The sequence below is a fragment of the Rhinichthys klamathensis genome, unplaced genomic scaffold, assembly GCF_029890125.1.
Source record: "Rhinichthys klamathensis goyatoka isolate OS25496 unplaced genomic scaffold, OSU_Roscu_1.1 h1tg000192l_1, whole genome shotgun sequence".
In the NCBI taxonomy this organism is placed as follows: domain Eukaryota; kingdom Metazoa; phylum Chordata; class Actinopteri; order Cypriniformes; family Leuciscidae; genus Rhinichthys; species Rhinichthys klamathensis.
In genome coordinates this window covers 2,226,102-2,239,174 of record NW_026606718.1, presented here as the reverse complement: position 1 = coordinate 2,239,174, position 13,073 = coordinate 2,226,102, and the positions used below count along the sequence as shown (strand labels likewise).

The following is a 13,073-nucleotide window of genomic DNA, read 5'->3' as shown; positions in this document are numbered from 1 at the left end:
GACTGGTGGACCTATAAGGAATGAGTCATCTAATGCCAGAAGATTTGTCACTGTGGCTTCCTCTCCCAACAAATCAATGAAACCCTCATCCTCTTCCCCTTGCTCCTCCACATCTATCTCCTCCAGCAACTGAGAGGTCCTATCGGAGGTAGGGCACATGTCCTCCAGGGGCTGACTATTCTGTCTCAACAAATATTGCACTCCAATGAGCTCCCCTGAGGAAATATTTGGAACAGGAAACATTATTAAAGGAAAATAATCAGAAAGGTTTATTAAAATGCAGTAAATCTTTTTGTTGTCAGCTTGTGCATGAACAAAAAATATGTAATTCAGGGGGCATCATAAAAAGACAGAGTTACTCTATATTCTAGTAAGAATTTAATTTTCTGCCCTGACACCTAGGACAAAGAATCCAGTGTAAAAAAAATACAGGTAGTATTATTTTTCTGTGATCTGTCAAAAATTATATTATTTTTGTCCAGAAGCAGAATTTTACCAAAAAACATTGTGAACTGCATTTATCAAAAATATATTTACCTGTGTATACTGCAGGTGGAGTGAAGCTAGGGACCAATTTCCTTCCATACAACTTATTGTAGTTCTCATTGACAGAGTAAACCAGCTCCCCTGTGTAAGTACGCAGGGTTGAACTTCGACCTGCAACAGCAGCTGCTGCCCGGTCCTGATTCCAGCGTAACAAACCTTCCAGGAGGTAAATCTGGAAGTTCAGGCTGTTTGCGCTGTTCCCTAGAAAAAGAAATAGAAACCCAAACATTGTTTTGAGAAACTGCAAAAGAGAAAATATTATCTGTTCACTGCAAATATCTAAATTAACAGGAATTAGTGGCAAGATGTGGTATATTCTGTCATGACAAACCTGGAATAAATCTGTTTAGGTGGCAGTGAAATGATTCCAGGGATGTGGAGCCTCTGGCACACCGGTACGTTTTTAGAACCATCCCGCCCTTGTTTATGGTTCCAGTTTCCGTGTATAGTGGCACATCTGGAGGGTCCTGGATACAGGTGACGTGCCGTCTCTGGACATGCCAGATGTGCTGCATCTTCACACTGTCAAGGAGAGGAACACCAAGGGCGTCATTCCCCTTGCCACCCATGAGCTCTCTGATGAGCATATCAAGGAGGCGGATAGTGGTTTCCTCTCCTCGTGTTCTCCTCCTGCAGTGTTGGGCCAGCTCATCTTTGCTTATATGACGGTCAAGCTCTGCCGGCGTCATTGCAGGCCAGCCTTGTTGGGTGAGTTGCTCCCTCTTGGCCCTTCTCAGCAGAGTGAGATCCCCTGCGTCCCACTCAAAAATACAGGATGACAACCTAGACATAAAAGTAGGGTACAACTGGTGGGCATCAGTGGTGCACCCTACTGCCAGACGTCGCATAAAATGCCAAATGTCTAGGCGGACGATGACATCGGGCCAGCCGCTGAACCGCCTCTTCAGTTTAGTCTCTCCCACTTCCTTGCAACAGTCACAGTCCACATACAGGATAGTGGGAGGATCAACACCAGCTCGCTGGTACCTCTCCATGAGCCCTGCAGCCATGAGGTCTAACCCAGCCCCTTCATTCGCAGTCAGGACACTCATCAGCACCTGACCTACCTCATTGCCTACTGAGGTAAGCCACTGTGCTGTGCCTTTTGCAGGCCCACTCAACTTCTTGGTGATCTAAAAGAAACAATAAACATAGCAAAAAATAAAACATACATCCAAATCAGTAACATTGAAAAATAAAGCTATTTTGGTCTAACAATTCATTATAGAAAGGAGTACAGTCATTAAAGCAGCTCCTCTAACCTTCTTAGTTGAATCCATTTTTAAAATTGATCCATACGTGGATGTGATGCTGGCCTTGATGTGATCGAGCCTGTTGAGGATGTCCTGACTGTATACAGTGAGGAGCCATTTGTAGCTGGGTACTGGAGCAAGTGGTGGTGGTTCCTGGAAGTGCATTGGATGCAGGCCAGGCTTATCCAAAAAGGCCACACACTCTGATGTGTACCGAGCCACACGTTTTAACCACTCCTCACTGTGGTTCTCCCTCAGCTGTCCGATGATCCTCACTGGGCCATTCCCCATGCCCCTCTCACGCAACAAGCAAAGAACTCGAATGTCACAGCCATACCTTGGAAAAAAAGTATTTATTCAAGTATCTTATTATCATGTATCTAATTATTGTAAGAATTATTTATCAAAAAAGGTAGCATATGAGTGAACATGACTGCAACATATTTACTTGCGTGTGAGGATGATCCTGAATTCAGATCGATGGGCCAGGTCCAACTGTTGCAGCACAGCATGACTCCAGGACAGGTAGCTGGTTCTACACCTGGTACGGATCAGGGTCTCTGTCACCAGGTTGTAGTATCTGTCAATATCTAACACCTGTCGTACTCTCCTGTGCAGACCACCACCACACAGCTGATACCTGGCACAGACAGGGTTAGAACACTGGAGCCACACCTTCCATAGCCTATATGGCATCCAGAGCAAGAGCCGCTGTGAAAAAAATCTATCAGGTGCTGGAGCTTGGTGGTACAACAGGGCTGTTGGTGGGGGGTGATACCACAACTGCAGGTTTTCACGCAGCTCCAGCTTACCTTTTGCACCAACCTTAAAAAGTGCTTCCGACACCCACTTCTGGTCCTGCTGTGGCATTGTCTGTGGCCACAGTAGTGGGAGATCCGCAGTGTCTTCTGGCTGAGATGAGACCTGCTGATATTATCAAAAACACTGGTTTAAATAAAATCTAAGAGAGCATTAAATGACAAAGGCATGTTTATATTTTGAATGACATCTTACTGGGCTCCTCACAACAGCAAACTCAGAATTAATCGATGGTGTTGCTGTTTCTTTGGACCGTTGTGATCTCTGAGCTGGAGGAAGGAAGAGGAAGACTTGATGACAGGCCGATGAGGTTTGGGGGATGAAGGAGGACGAGGATCAGAGAATGTGGAGTGCTCTAATGTCTGTGGAGTCAGACGTTATGATTAATATATTAAGGGGATTGCATTTTTTATTAAATAAAGTTATGTAGTGATAAAGGGATGATGTCATTATATAGTCATGATGTCTTTTATATTAACCTGAGAGGTTTTCCTCTGGATGCTCAAATTGGGTTTTGCTGCTGCCACATGTGAGCCTCCAAACCTTGACTTTTCAAACTGAAAAGTTTTGTCATAGTCAGTGATAACAAAACCTGCAACACTATAGGAAAATGTTGAGATGTTTCAATGTCTGCAGTGATACCTGCAGTAAGGTCTGCTTACCATTGACAATGTCAGTTTGGGTTTCTTTGCAGGATGTGACACATCACTGATGGAGGGTGTGCTTTGGGCAGGGGTGCACTGTGATGCATCCACTGTGACTGGTGGATTAACCAGTGACACATGCATTAAAATGTACCAGACACATGATATTATACACTCCTCATAATGCCTAATTTTAGATATAAAGACACATTGATATTGCAAACACATCTATCTAGTTATGCAACTTGAACTAGGCTAATTGAAGTTACCTTGTGAAATCCACAAAAACAGTTCTGAGCTTCCCTCAGAAGGGTGGTCTGGCCCCTCATTTGCAGAGGCCATTTTTCTATCTGTGAACATAAAGTGTAGCTATGACACTGTAGTCCATGTTATCTCAAAACAGGCATAAGTCATCATAATTATATCAATATTACATTGTATTTACATTGTAAATAATTACTTATCCATACACATAAATACAAATAGCACAATGTATTATCATCATACAAGTTTATTAGTTCACCCATGAATCTAGCTGCATAATTTACCTTCTGATACAACTCATGCCATCTTTTTTGTCGGGGAGAAGGTCTATTCCCCTCCCTAGATGGCCAAACTCCTGTTCGGGCAAAACTCTCCAGACGCGCAAGCCAGTCAGCATCGCTCATGCCTTTGTGTGACTTAGTTGAAGCCATGTCGTTGCCTGAAACAATACAGAACATGTTAAACTAACTGCCATTGTAGCCCGGCAACACGGCATTAACCCTACTGTTGTGTTAATTTCATGTTAGCTAGTTTTGAGTTCCTGGTCCAAAATGACCGCCACATTATAACAGTTTATAAATCCAAAATAATGCATACTGTATCATCACCTAATGTTGTGATAGATAGATATAGATCTTTTTGTAAACATTACAAGTTTTGAACTTCTATTTGCTATTTATGGCCTGTATGCCTCATTGACCTGGGCTCATACAAATTGCTTTGTAGTAAAACGCATAATGTATGGACTATTTTGACTATAACAAATTCTAAGATTAAACATTGTGTTATTTCAACTGTGTCCATGTGATAAAATGAACATGTGCCTGAATTTAATTTTATATACTTATTGTATTCTCATCCATTCACTTATGACTGGTCATTTTTTAACACAGGAGTATAAAAGTTAAACAAACACCCAAAAGTTAGACATTATCCAAATTTATTTTGTGTTACATTTTATGCCAGTGTTACAGTAGACTAGTACAATGAGATTTATTGTACATTGATTTATCCATGTCCTATGAAGTAACAAACACTATCAGATATGCTATTTTACTAGTTAATCCTATCAGAAAAAAAATATAAGTTAACGTTACTGACAAAAATGTACAATTGCCAAGCTTGATGATAACGTTAGCTATAGCTAACGTAACGTTACCTATACAAAAAAAAAAAGGTTTGCTTGCTGACTGAAGTTACACAAAGTCAGACAAAATCGGATAAAACTATTTACATTACAAATTGAGCTGCGGCAATTATACCCTATTACTTACACAATGACAGTTAACGTTAACTTACCTGATCTATAGGTAAGGTAGTTTTATGGAGCAATCTTGCTATTCCTAAAATACAGAAAACGTTCATTAACAATAAATACAATAACTATAAATAACATAACGTTACCTGAGCGGAATATAAATAACAGCGGTGATGTTTATGCTCAACGTGCGGTGATTGGTGTATGAAAAATGGACATTGCCATTTCATTGGACGGCCAAAAAAGAGAATATCAGCGGAGATTGGACGGAATCTGCTCAAACTCAAAGATGGACAAAAATGGACTATGTGCGGTGATTGGTCTATGAAAAATGGACCTTGACATTTCATTGGACGGCCAAAAAAGAGAAAATGAGTGGAGATTGGATGGAATCTGCTCAAACTCAAAGATGGACAAAAATGGACTATGTGCGGTGATTGGTCTATGAAAAATGGACCTTGACATTTCATTGGACGGCCAAAAATGGAGCTCGTAACGTAATTGGTTTTTTAAAGATGGAGCTCGTCATTGTATTGGATAGATTTTACAGACGCACGGCTGTCAGGTACCGCCACAGAGCCACAGACCAGGCGCTGGATAGCATGAAATAGTATGTTGACAACTGCGTGGGGGGTGGCCAGCTAGCCTCTGCGTTTGTTGGCAAAGCCGTGTTCAGCAGGACTCCCAGAACCCACGTCACACATGTTTATGGAGCTCCATTCACAAGAGCTGCAAAGACCATCTAAGCTACGGGAAGAGAAAGGAAGTCTGGCACCTCTCTGTGGTGACGGCCGGTCCTTGTGTGCAAGAGCCAAGAGTTTTCGGTAAGCACATGTAGTGGTAAACAAAAAAGACAACATTTTGAAGCCTTTCGACTACATTGACATTATTTGAAATGAACACGTTGAGAACAAGAGGCCTCAAAAGCTTTCTGTTACCCGAGGGCAACACTGTGCAGTATGGGTTTTTTTGAAGCCTTTCGACTACATTGACATTATTTGAAATGAACACGCTGAGAACAAGAGGCCTCAAAAGCTTTCTGTTACCCGAGGGCAACACTGTGCAGTATGGGGTTGACAAAACGGCAAAAGTCACGACTCTGGTGGGACTCGAACCCACAACCTTTGAATGGCCTCATTTTGCAATCTAGAAGTCCAATGCGCTATCCATTGCGCCACAGAGCCCACGTGACTGTTTGGCGGTGCCACGTGATGGTTTTTCATCTGGGCATTTGCACATCCAACAGTGTAATGCTATACACTCTGCGGGCAGAAAAGGCAGGTCCTCGAGCCTCTGCACAATTGAAACTCGATTCAAAGTCCCGAGGCCCTCTGTCCAAGAACGATCCCAAAGAGCAAAGCCAACGGGGTAGAGGCACCGCTGGGATTCGAACCCAGGATCTCCTGTTTACAAGACAGGCGCTTTGACCAGCTAAAGCCACGGCGCCTTGCTGCCAAGACATGTTAGCTTGGGACACTGTCCTTTAACAACAGCTCAGGGATGGTTTGCAAATGGAAGCAACTGCAAAGGACACCTCGGTTTCACCCTTTGTGGTCAGTTCTCAGAAAAGCAAACGATTGCGAGGGTTCACGGCCTTGCGACACACACGGGTACCGTCAAAGGCACCGCTGGGATTCGAACCCAGGATCTCCTGTTTACTAGACAGGCGCTTTAACCAACTAAGCCACGGCGCCTACCTCTGCTCCCTGCTGCCAGAAGGGCGACCCAGAGGAGCAAAACATAGAGAAAAAAAGATGCAAATCGTGGACCAGGCGCTGGATAGCATGAAATAGTTTGTTGACAACTGCGTGGGGGGTGGCCAGCTAGCCTCTGCGTTTGTTGGCAAAGCCGTGTTCAGCAGGACTCCCAGAACCCACGTCACACATGTTTATGGAGCTCCATTCACAAGAGCTGCAAAGACCATCTAAGCTACGGGAAGAGAAAGGAAGTCTGGCACCTCTCTGTGGTGACGGCCGGTCCTTGTGTGCAAGAGCCAAGAGTTTTCGGTAAGCACAGGTAGTGGTAAACAAAAAAGAAAACATTTTGAAGCCTTTCGACTACATTGACATTATTTGAAATGAACACGTTGAGAACAAGAGGCCTCAAAAGCTTTCTGTTACCCGAGGGCAACACTGTGCAGTATGGGGTTGACAAAACGGCAAAAGTCACGACTCTGGTGGGACTCGAACCCACAACCTTTGAATGGCCTCATTTTGCAATCTAGAAGTCCAATGCGCTATCCATTGCGCCACAGAGCCCACGTGACTGTTTGGCCGGGCCACGTGATGGTTTTTCATCTGGGCATTTGCACATCCAACAGTGTAATGCTATACACTCTGCGGGCAGAAAAGGCAGGTCCTCGAGCCTCTGCACAATTGAAACTCGATTCAAAGTCCCGAGGCCCTCTGTCCAAGAACGATCCCAAAGAGCAAAGCCAACGGGGTAGAGGCACCGCTGGGATTCGAACCCAGGATCTCCTGTTTACAAGACAGGCGCTTTGACCAGCTAAGCCACGGCGCCTTGCTGCCAAGACATGTTAGCTTGGGACACTGTCCTTCAACAACAGCTCAGGGATGGTTTGCAAATGGAAGCAACTGCAAAGGACACCTCGGTTTCACCCTTTGTGGTCAGTTCTCAGAAAAGCAAACGATTGCGAGGGTTCACGGCCTTGCGACACACACGGGTACCGTCAAAGGCACCGCTGGGATTCGAACCCAGGATCTCCTGTTTACTAGACAGGCGCTTTAACCAACTAAGCCGCGGCGCCTACCTCTGCTCCCTGCTGCCAGAAGGGCGACCCAGAGGAGCAAAACATAGAGAAAAAAAGATGCAAATCGTGGACCAGGCGCTGGATAGCATGAAATAGTTTGTTGACAACTGCGTGGGGGGTGGCCAGCTAGCCTCTGCGTTTGTTGGCAAAGCCGTGTTCAGCAGGACTCCCAGAACCCACGTCACACATGTTTATGGAGCTCCATTCACAAGAGCTGCAAAGACCATCTAAGCTACGGGAAGAGAAAGGAAGTCTGGCACCTCTCTGTGGTGACGGCCGGTCCTTGTGTGCAAGAGCCAAGAGTTTTCGGTAAGCACAGGTAGTGGTAAACAAAAAAGAAAACATTTTGAAGCCTTTCGACTACATTGACATTATTTGAAATGAACACGTTGAGAACAAGAGGCCTCAAAAGCTTTCTGTTACCCGAGGGCAACACTGTGCAGTATGGGGTTGACAAAATGGCAAATGTCACGACTCTGGTGGGACTCGAACCCACAACCTTTGAATGGTATCATTTTGCAATCTAGAAGTCCAATGTGCCATCCATTGCCCCATAGAGGCCATGTGACGGATTGGCCGGGCCACTTGATGGTTTTTCATCTGGGCATTTGCACATCCAACAGTGTAATGCTATACACTCTGCGGGCAGAAAAGGCAGGTCCTCGAGCCTCTGCACAATTGAAACTCGATTCAAAGTCCCGAGGCCCTCTGTCCAAGAACGATCCCAAAGAGCAAAGCCAACGGGTTAGAGGCACCGCTGGGATTCGAACCCAGGATCTCCTGTTTACAAGACAGGCGCTTTGACCAGCTAAGCCACGGCGCCTTGCTGCCAAGACATGTTAGCTTGGGACACTGTCCTTCAACAACAGCTCAGGGATGGTTTGCAAATGGAAGCAACTGCAAAGGACACCTCGGTTTCACCCTTTGTGGTCAGTTCTCAGAAAAGCAAACGATTGCGAGGGTTCACGGCCTTGCGACACACACGGGTATCGTCAAAGGCACCGCTGGGATTCGAACCCAGGATCTCCTGTTTACTAGACAGGCACTTTAACCAACTAAGCCACGGCGCCTACCTCCGCACCCTGCTGCCAGAAGGGCGACCCAGAGGAGCAAAACATAGAGAAAAAAAGATGCAAATCGTGGACCAGGCGCTGGATAGCATGAAATAGTATGTTGACAACTGCGTGGGGGGTGGCCAGCTAGCCTCTGCGTTTGTTGGCAAAGCCGTGTTCAGCAGGACTCCCAGAACCCACGTCACACATGTTTATGGAGCTCCATTCACAAGAGCTGCAAAGACCATCTAAGCTACGGGAAGAGAAAGGAAGTCTGGCACCTCTCTGTGGTGACGGCCGGTCCTTGTGTGCAAGAGCCAAGAGTTTTCGGTAAGCACATGTAGTGGTAAACAAAAAAGACAACATTTTGAAGCCTTTCGACTACATTGACATTATTTGAAATGAACACGTTGAGAACAAGAGGCCTCAAAAGCTTTCTGTTACCCGAGGGCAACACTGTGCAGTATGGGGTTTTTTGAAGCCTTTCGACTACATTGACATTATTTGAAATGAACACGTTGAGAACAAGAGGCCTCAAAAGCTTTCTGTTACCCGAGGGCAACACTGTGCAGTATGGGGTTGACAAAACGGCAAAAGTCACGACTCTGGTGGGACTCGAACCCACAACCTTTGAATGGCCTCATTTTGCAATCTAGAAGTCCAATGCGCTATCCATTGGGCCACAGAGCCCACGTGACTGTTTGGCGGTGCCACGTGATGGTTTTTCATCTGGGCATTTGCACATCCAACAGTGTAATGCTATACACACTGCGGGCAGAAAAGGCAGGTCCTCGAGCCTCTGCACAATTGAAACTCGATTCAAAGTCCCGAGGCCCTCTGTCCAAGAACGATCCCAAAGAGCAAAGCCAACGGGGTAGAGGCACCGCTGGGATTCGAACCCAGGATCTCCTGTTTACAAGACAGGCGCTTTGACCAGCTAAAGCCACGGCGCCTTGCTGCCAAGACATGTTAGCTTGGGACACTGTCCTTTAACAACAGCTCAGGGATGGTTTGCAAATGGAAGCAACTGCAAAGGACACCTCGGTTTCACCCTTTGTGGTCAGTTCTCAGAAAAGCAAACGATTGCGAGGGTTCACGGCCTTGCGACACACACGGGTACCGTCAAAGGCACTGATGGGATTCGAACCCAGGATCTCCTGTTTACTAGACAGGCGCTTTAACCAACTAAGCCACGGCGCCTACCTCTGCTCCCTTCTGCCAGAAGGGCGACCCAGAGGAGCAAAACATAGAGAAAAAAAGATGCAAATCGTGGACCAGGCGCTGGATAGCATGAAATAGTTTGTTGACAACTGCGTGGGGGGTGGCCAGCTAGCCTCTGCGTTTGTTGGCAAAGCCGTGTTCAGCAGGACTCCCAGAACCCACGTCACACATGTTTATGGAGCTCCATTCACAAGAGCTGCAAAGACCATCTAAGCTACGGGAAGAGAAAGGAAGTCTGGCACCTCTCTGTGGTGACGGCCGGTCCTTGTGTGCAAGAGCCAAGAGTTTTCGGTAAGCACAGGTAGTGGTAAACAAAAAAGAAAACATTTTGAAGCCTTTCGACTACATTGACATTATTTGAAATGAACACGTTGAGAACAAGAGGCCTCAAAAGCTTTCTGTTACCCGAGGGCAACACTGTGCAGTATGGGGTTGACAAAACGGCAAAAGTCACGACTCTGGTGGGACTCGAACCCACAACCTTTGAATGGCCTCATTTTGCAATCTAGAAGTCCAATGCGCTATCCATTGCGCCACAGAGCCCACGTGACTGATTGGCCGGGCCACTTGATGGTTTTTCATCTGGGCATTTGCACATCCAACAGTGTAATGCTATACACTCTGCGGGCAGAAAAGGCAGGTCCTCGAGCCTCTGCACAATTGAAACTCGATTCAAAGTCCCGAGGCCCTCTGTCCAAGAACGATCCCAAAGAGCAAAGCCAACGGGTTAGAGGCACCGCTGGGATTCGAACCCAGGATCTCCTGTTTACAAGACAGGCGCTTTGACCAGCTAAGCCACGGCGCCTTGCTGCCAAGACATGTTAGCTTGGGACACTGTCCTTCAACAACAGCTCAGGGATGGTTTGCAAATGGAAGCAACTGCAAAGGACACCTCGGTTTCACCCTTTGTGGTCAGTTCTCAGAAAAGCAAACGATTGCGAGGGTTCACGGCCTTGCGACACACACGGGTATCGTCAAAGGCACCGCTGGGATTCGAACCCAGGATCTCCTGTTTACTAGACAGGCGCTTTAACCAACTAAGCCACGGCGCCTACCTCCGCACCCTGCTGCCAGAAGGGCGACCCAGAGGAGCAAAACATAGAGAAAAAAAGATGCAAATCGTGGACCAGGGGCTGGATAGCATGAAATAGTATGTTGACAACTGCGTGGGGGGTGGCCAGCTAGCCTCTGCGTTTGTTGGCAAAGCCGTGTTCAGCAGGACTCCCAGAACCCACGTCACACATGTTTATGGAGCTCCATTCACAAGAGCTGCAAAGACCATCTAAGCTACGGGAAGAGAAAGGAAGTCTGGCACCTCTCTGTGGTGACGGCCGGTCCTTGTGTGCAAGAGCCAAGAGTTTTCGGTAAGCACATGTAGTGGTAAACAAAAAAGACAACATTTTGAAGCCTTTCGACTACATTGACATTATTTGAAATGAACACGTTGAGAACAAGAGGCCTCAAAAGCTTTCTGTTACCCGAGGGCAACACTGTGCAGTATGGGGTTTTTTGAAGCCTTTCGACTACATTGACATTATTTGAAATGAACACGTTGAGAACAAGAGGCCTCAAAAGCTTTCTGTTACCCGAGGGCAACACTGTGCAGTATGGGGTTGACAAAACGGCAAAAGTCACGACTCTGGTGGGACTCGAACCCACAACCTTTGAATGGCCTCATTTTGCAATCTAGAAGTCCAATGCGCTATCCATTGCGCCACAGAGCCCACGTGACTGTTTGGCGGTGCCACGTGATGGTTTTTCATCTGGGCATTTGCACATCCAACAGTGTAATGCTATACACTCTGCGGGCAGAAAAGGCAGGTCCTCGAGCCTCTGCACAATTGAAACTCGATTCAAAGTCCCGAGGCCCTCTGTCCAAGAACGATCCCAAAGAGCAAAGCCAACGGGGTAGAGGCACCGCTGGGATTCGAACCCAGGATCTCCTGTTTACAAGACAGGCGCTTTGACCAGCTAAAGCCACGGCGCCTTGCTGCCAAGACATGTTAGCTTGGGACACTGTCCCTTAACAACAGCTCAGGGATGGTTTGCAAATGGAAGCAACTGCAAAGGACACCTCGGTTTCACCCTTTGTGGTCAGTTCTCAGAAAAGCAAACGATTGCGAGGGTTCACGGCCTTGCGACACACACGGGTACCGTCAAAGGCACCGCTGGGATTCAAACCCAGGATCTCCTGTTTACTAGACAGGCGCTTTAACCAACTAAGCCACGGCGCCTACCTCTGCTCCCTGCTGCCAGAAGGGCGACCCAGAGGAGCAAAACATAGAGAAAAAAAGATGCAAATCGTGGACCAGGCGCTGGATAGCATGAAATAGTTTGTTGACAACTGCGTGGGGGGTGGCCAGCTAGCCTCTGCGTTTGTTGGCAAAGCCGTGTTCAGCAGGACTCCCAGAACCCACGTCACACATGTTTATGGAGCTCCATTCACAAGAGCTGCAAAGACCATCTAAGCTACGGGAAGAGAAAGGAAGTCTGGCACCTCTCTGTGGTGACGGCCGGTCCTTGTGTGCAAGAGCCAAGAGTTTTCGGTAAGCACAGGTAGTGGTAAACAAAAAAGAAAACATTTTGAAGCCTTTCGACTACATTGACATTATTTGAAATGAACACGTTGAGAACAAGAGGCCTCAAAAGCTTTCTGTTACCCGAGGGCAACACTGTGCAGTATGGGGTTGACAAAACGGCAAAAGTCACGACTCTGGTGGGACTCGAACCCACAACCTTTGAATGGCCTCATTTTGCAATCTAGAAGTCCAATGCGCTATCCATTGCGCCAAAGCTGGGGAACAATAGTCTGTATAAGAAGGGGAAGAAGGGGAAGAAGGGGGAGAGAAGGAAAGAAAAAAAAGTGAGAAAATCAGGAAGTCATAGGTTCGAATCCACACGTCACATAAAAAAAAATTATTTTATCGATTGTTTCGTTTCTAAGTTTGATTTAGAAAGTAGTGTGTGCATTTGATTTTTATCGATTGTTTTATTTCTAAGTTTAATTTTTGTTTTGGAGTAAACCATTTGAATTCATTATAAAATTTCATCCGTAATACTAAGATAGTCATTTTTGTCCAAACGCATTTATTAAGTTAATCGTTTTCTATGGCAGTAGGGGCAAAATAACCCCCTTATTACTGCATTCACACTATATTAATATACTATTTCATTCAGAGTGAAAAGGAACAGCTACTTGACACAAATAGCTGTTTGTAATAAAACAAATAAATACAACACACCAGT

General features: G+C 46.1%; 17 non-coding genes across 17 annotated transcripts; all 17 read right to left on the bottom strand.

Annotated features, from left to right (window-relative positions):
* Nucleotides 1-5,878: 5,878 nt before the first annotated feature.
* Nucleotides 5,879-5,968, bottom strand: trnar-ucu (transfer RNA arginine (anticodon UCU)). The gene is given in 2 exon segments: nucleotides 5,879-5,914; nucleotides 5,932-5,968. It is a non-coding gene; the product is annotated as a tRNA-Arg (tRNA).
* Nucleotides 5,969-6,156: 188 nt separating this feature from the next.
* On the bottom strand, nucleotides 6,157-6,231 carry trnat-ugu (transfer RNA threonine (anticodon UGU)). The gene has a single exon. It is a non-coding gene; the product is annotated as a tRNA-Thr (tRNA).
* A 173-nt stretch (nucleotides 6,232-6,404) lies between these two features.
* trnat-agu (transfer RNA threonine (anticodon AGU)) lies at nucleotides 6,405-6,478 on the bottom strand. The gene has a single exon. It is a non-coding gene; the product is annotated as a tRNA-Thr (tRNA).
* Nucleotides 6,479-6,952: 474 nt separating this feature from the next.
* trnar-ucu (transfer RNA arginine (anticodon UCU)) lies at nucleotides 6,953-7,042 on the bottom strand. The gene is given in 2 exon segments: nucleotides 6,953-6,988; nucleotides 7,006-7,042. It is a non-coding gene; the product is annotated as a tRNA-Arg (tRNA).
* Nucleotides 7,043-7,230: 188 nt separating this feature from the next.
* trnat-ugu (transfer RNA threonine (anticodon UGU)) lies at nucleotides 7,231-7,304 on the bottom strand. Its single transcript has one exon. It is a non-coding gene; the product is annotated as a tRNA-Thr (tRNA).
* A 173-nt stretch (nucleotides 7,305-7,477) lies between these two features.
* On the bottom strand, nucleotides 7,478-7,551 carry trnat-agu (transfer RNA threonine (anticodon AGU)). Its single transcript has one exon. It is a non-coding gene; the product is annotated as a tRNA-Thr (tRNA).
* A 752-nt stretch (nucleotides 7,552-8,303) lies between these two features.
* Nucleotides 8,304-8,377, bottom strand: trnat-ugu (transfer RNA threonine (anticodon UGU)). Its single transcript has one exon. It is a non-coding gene; the product is annotated as a tRNA-Thr (tRNA).
* A 173-nt stretch (nucleotides 8,378-8,550) lies between these two features.
* On the bottom strand, nucleotides 8,551-8,624 carry trnat-agu (transfer RNA threonine (anticodon AGU)). The gene has a single exon. It is a non-coding gene; the product is annotated as a tRNA-Thr (tRNA).
* Nucleotides 8,625-9,206: 582 nt separating this feature from the next.
* On the bottom strand, nucleotides 9,207-9,296 carry trnar-ucu (transfer RNA arginine (anticodon UCU)). The gene is given in 2 exon segments: nucleotides 9,207-9,242; nucleotides 9,260-9,296. It is a non-coding gene; the product is annotated as a tRNA-Arg (tRNA).
* A 188-nt stretch (nucleotides 9,297-9,484) lies between these two features.
* On the bottom strand, nucleotides 9,485-9,559 carry trnat-ugu (transfer RNA threonine (anticodon UGU)). Its single transcript has one exon. It is a non-coding gene; the product is annotated as a tRNA-Thr (tRNA).
* Nucleotides 9,560-9,732: 173 nt separating this feature from the next.
* Nucleotides 9,733-9,806, bottom strand: trnat-agu (transfer RNA threonine (anticodon AGU)). Its single transcript has one exon. It is a non-coding gene; the product is annotated as a tRNA-Thr (tRNA).
* A 474-nt stretch (nucleotides 9,807-10,280) lies between these two features.
* trnar-ucu (transfer RNA arginine (anticodon UCU)) lies at nucleotides 10,281-10,370 on the bottom strand. Its single transcript is given in 2 exon segments — nucleotides 10,281-10,316; nucleotides 10,334-10,370. It is a non-coding gene; the product is annotated as a tRNA-Arg (tRNA).
* Nucleotides 10,371-10,558: 188 nt separating this feature from the next.
* On the bottom strand, nucleotides 10,559-10,632 carry trnat-ugu (transfer RNA threonine (anticodon UGU)). The gene has a single exon. It is a non-coding gene; the product is annotated as a tRNA-Thr (tRNA).
* Nucleotides 10,633-10,805: 173 nt separating this feature from the next.
* trnat-agu (transfer RNA threonine (anticodon AGU)) lies at nucleotides 10,806-10,879 on the bottom strand. Its single transcript has one exon. It is a non-coding gene; the product is annotated as a tRNA-Thr (tRNA).
* Nucleotides 10,880-11,461: 582 nt separating this feature from the next.
* Nucleotides 11,462-11,551, bottom strand: trnar-ucu (transfer RNA arginine (anticodon UCU)). The gene is given in 2 exon segments: nucleotides 11,462-11,497; nucleotides 11,515-11,551. It is a non-coding gene; the product is annotated as a tRNA-Arg (tRNA).
* A 188-nt stretch (nucleotides 11,552-11,739) lies between these two features.
* trnat-ugu (transfer RNA threonine (anticodon UGU)) lies at nucleotides 11,740-11,814 on the bottom strand. The gene has a single exon. It is a non-coding gene; the product is annotated as a tRNA-Thr (tRNA).
* Nucleotides 11,815-11,987: 173 nt separating this feature from the next.
* Nucleotides 11,988-12,061, bottom strand: trnat-agu (transfer RNA threonine (anticodon AGU)). The gene has a single exon. It is a non-coding gene; the product is annotated as a tRNA-Thr (tRNA).
* Nucleotides 12,062-13,073: the final 1,012 nt, after the last annotated feature.